The 4635-nt window shown below is 38.2% G+C and overlaps 1 pseudogene; it reads left to right on the forward strand.

Annotated features, from left to right (window-relative positions):
• Positions 1 to 225: 225 nt before the first annotated feature.
• On the forward strand, positions 226 to 395 carry LOC116832616 (U2 spliceosomal RNA; annotated as a pseudogene).
• The last annotated feature ends 4240 nt before the right edge of the window (positions 396 to 4635 follow it).

The following is a 4635-nucleotide window of genomic DNA, read 5'->3' on the forward strand; positions in this document are numbered from 1 at the left end:
AGTCAGGGTGGAGCTCAGTATCAGAGCAGGGACAGGCTGGGGTAGGGGCAAACTAGAGGCCTTGGAGGCAGGTACAGGACCAAACACTGCTGCAGGATAGGAATGTGTTGAACAGCAACTGAACTGCTGGTGCAACAGACAGTTTCTATTAGGGCCATCTGCACTCAGTGAGTTGCCAGGAGACTGACTGCTGCAGACTGTCCCCAACATTTACATGTTGTAGTCCATTCTGCTGTTTAGTTCAAGCGCAGTATCTGTTCTTATCAGTTTAATATCTGATATGTTTTCTATTTGAAAATTACACTCATAGAATGTGTTCATGCCAAACTTCCATTGAATTCATTGGAAGTTCAGCATGAGTGAAGACAGCATTATCTGGCCCTTGCTTCACACCTCAAGTGGGGTAAAGCTGTATAACTCCTTGACTTCAGTGGTCTAGATAACACTTAATGCTACCGTGAGGGCAGGGGACTGGACTAGATGACTTCTCCAGGTCCCTTCCAGTTGTACGATTCTATGATTCAGTGGAATCAGGCCAATTTTCACCAGCCAGATATAGTGCCCTATATGTATATATTTATACATCAATTTTTGAGGGTCCATCTAAGGTCAGAGAAAGCTGGATGACCTAGAAAGGGAGAAAGGCTCCAGGATTCTGAAGAAAAAAGCATGATTTCCAGGAAAAGAATCCTGGACACCCCTATAGGGCTCTGCTCAAGCCCCAAAGAGATCTCCAGGGTAGTGAGGAAACTGAGGCAAAGAAATGTGCATAGACGTGTGTATCTTGTGTGTTAAGTAAAGAATATTTGTATTTTGAATCCTGTGTAAAGTCTGTGTGAAAGTTTGCTTTCATTGTCACATGCCCTTGAAAAGTTAAATTGTAAACTCAGAGCACCCACATATCTGCAGTTCTGGGAGAGGGTATGTTTATATTCTGGAGGGATCTGAGGGCTCAGCACTAGTCTCAGGGTCAAGGAAATTGAACCTCAGTGTCCCAGTTATCATAAGGAGATGCAAGAGAGGGTGCGTAGAGACTCGACCCCAGTAAAGTGCCTGACTCCTTTCAGTTTCACGGGACTTCAAGAACAGAAGGTGGATAAAGCTCAGAAAAGCTTTACCATGGCTTTGTGAATGAGTGTTACATTAACATATGGAACAGAGCAACTGGACCATTGAGATATGAGTGCATTTAACGTAAGAGAGAGCACCAACCCCAGAGTTCATTGCCAATTAAAGCTAGCAAAAGAGAACATACGTTAGAAATCAGTCTGCAAATGGCATGATTTTATAATGGCTTGAGGGTAAGCAAAACAAAGCTTTAACTTTTCCTATAGTCTTGCTGCTTTGAATATATTGTGCAAGCTAGGTATACAGTCCCTATCAGCAGTGCTTTCTAAAGAAACAGACATAGTATATCACATGTCTTATTGGTGAAAATGAGTGTATAATGCACACTTATTATGAAGCAAAATGAATGAAATGCCTTTTAAATACAAATCATTTTCATGAGAAGAGAAAACTTTTCAATATACAAACAGCTAATATCTTACTACATCCACTAATGAAATAGCTGAAGCTAAGGAACACTCGCCAAATAATTATACATTTCTTACACATAGTACTGTTACAGATATTCAGTCTAAAATAATGCTCAGTGATTCAATGCTGTATGAAGCATACTTCATTCTGCTTTATACTACTTCATGCTGCTTTATGTTACAGTTTGAATAAATCTATTGAAAATTCTGAATTTTGAGGCTGATATTTCCAATGCAACATAAGGGGTTTACATTAACTTCATTAGCATCTGTGTCTAAATCCTCAAGACATCAAAGAAAATCCTAGACTAAATATATATTTTATATGATGATATTCCTATTACATACATATATGATTGTAATTATTAGTGAATAAAAATTGAATTTCCTTCCCACAGAAAATGCCAATATTTCAACATTTGTTTACATCCCAAACTGGGATAAAATATTGAAATATCAGTTTTTCATGGAATAACAAAATAATAAATACCATGTGAACAAAATATGCCTTGTGAGGTTTCATTTGAAAACTCATAATTTTCTGATCATTATTGTCCTGACAAAATGTTTGTGGCAACATTATATGTCAAATTGTAAGATTCGACTGTATGATATACTGAGACAAGTCTGCAAAAACATCCACAAATCAGAAACAAAAAGCAAACCAACACCTCAGCCAGGTATCGACAAGATCATGCATCTGACAAAGTGAGTATTCACCCATGAAAGCTCATGCTCCAATATGTCTGTTAGTCTATAAGGTGCCACAGGACTCTTTGCTGCTTTTACAGATCCAGACTAACATGGCTACCCCTCTGATACAAGGCCAAATGGATTATCACCAGGTCAGGTAGCCATTCTTTGATAGAAAAAAGGTGTGAGCAAGAAAGCTATTCATGTAGCTGAAGTTAAAGGATCTTAGTTTGACTTACCTGGCTATCCTCACGGCGGCAAGTCGACTGCCGCGGCTCCCCTATTGACTTTACTTACTCCTCCTGCTGAGGTGGAGTACAGGCGTCAAGATGAGACACAATAAATTGACCCTCAATAGATCGATTACTACCCGCCAATGCAGCAGATAGTGTAGATGTGGCCTAAGAGACAGCTGGAAGTTCCCGTCCCCACAGACTTTCTGTCTTCTGAACATCAGCTGGAGATAATTTTCAAAGTAAAAGAAAACTATAAGAAAGCGGAATAGACACTCAAAAAAACTCATCCCTTTCTCTCTGTCTACAGCATTAACAACACCTGAAGGACAAGGAAAGTAACTTTAAACTGGGGGAAGTGTCATATCTGAAAGGAATCCAGTAAGTGAGACTGCTGAAGTATGTGGAGAGATAAACTTTTTCTTTGAATTCACTTAGCTTGTTAAGTTAGGTATTAGTTGTTTTTACCTTTTGTTTCTTTGCAATCAAATTCTTATTTTATGCTTCCTTCCGGGTAATCACTTAAAATCTATCTTTCTGTAGTTAATAAACTTGTTTTATTGTTTTATCTAAACCATTGCACTTGGAATGAAGTGTTTGGGAAACTTAATTTGGTATAACAGGATTTGCTCATATAATTTTCTGTTAATGAAATGGCAAACTTAATATGAGCTTGTATTATCCAGGAGGGTGCTATTCAAGACTCACATTTCTGGAGGAAAGTCCAGAACTTGGAGTTTGCTGGTGTTGCTCTGCCATATAATTAATGAGAGGCTGGTGATAGCAATCATACTGGATAGCTGGAAGTGATTTACATGTGAGAGGCTGTGTGTGAGCTGACCAGGAGTGGTTGCTCTCATAATGAAGTAGTGTAAAAGGCACCCCAGGTTGAAAAATTGAGGGAACATGGATGTTCAACAGTTCAGATTGTACCCTGGATAATGTCACAATCATAATGCATACACACCCAAATGGGCCATATAACGGTTGCACAGGCAACCTTAATTCTGGCATTTTCTATCTTGACTGAGTTTTTGACTTTGCAACATGAATCTTAAAGAAAGATAGGTTTTGATCCTGAAGGGGCAATATCAATCTGAAAAAAATTTAACACGATCCACTTAAATGTATTCTAAATACAAAGAGTGAAAACCTGGTCCCATTGAAGTCTATGGAAAAACTCCCATTGACTTCAGAAAGACCAGGATTTTATACTAGAATTCATTATTCATGACTAAGTGTGAACATATTTGAGGGTAATTATATAATACTAGTGGCCTGATCCTACAAAATGCTTATTACCATACATTAATGTCAATAATCCCACTTGCACAAATGCATGTGCTTCAGTAAACACTACCTGCCAGCAGTTTTTTGGAGGTTTGGCTCTAGGTGAATAATAAACCTAGAGCATTGCCCAAGGAACTAAGTTAAACAATGCTTTAAAAAACATCGAGGATCAATTTTGAAAAATATGTCCAACATGATGCTGGTAGACAGCATCTATGGAGTTAGTTTGTTGCAAAATATAATACTATGCACCATATGAAAAATGTTGGGTTAGAGCTCAGAACAGCTTGACATAAAATACATATTGAACTGTGTCAGTGCTTTTGTAAGATGAGATGGGTAAACCTCAGGATTGCTATAGTAATGGAGTCTTTACAGTGAAATCAAAACTTCCTAACTTTCATTAATATGTGGATTATAAAACAGTTTGTGTATGACTTGCTCAATGAGCTTTGCAACCTCAGGCAGAACCAATACTAGTCTGCGATTATGAGGATCTATTGCTAAAACTTCTGTAAATATGGGTATAATTTTAGCCTCTTTCTGCTGAGGGAAAGTAACGGGTATGTAGGATCAGGTTTATTATGTGTGAAATGGGATTCAAACCACAGATGCAGCATATTTATACAATTTTGCATTAATTCCATTCAGTGCAATGGAGCCTTTTTGGTAAATAGTTTAATGGTTCATAACATATAAAGTTGAATTTTGTTACTGGATCATCATAGTCTATTGGAAGTGCCAGAATGATTGTCCTGAACCTTTAAGTGGGGAGAGGAGATATTTGGCTGGCTGGCTGAATGAAGGGACCAGTGTTGTTGGGTTTTTTTTTGGGGGGGGGGTTAAAAACTGTTGCAAAAGCGGATAGAGTGGTCGCTGAC

Source organism: Chelonoidis abingdonii, chromosome 1, assembly GCF_003597395.2.
Source record: "Chelonoidis abingdonii isolate Lonesome George chromosome 1, CheloAbing_2.0, whole genome shotgun sequence".
NCBI lineage: Eukaryota > Metazoa > Chordata > Testudines > Testudinidae > Chelonoidis > Chelonoidis abingdonii.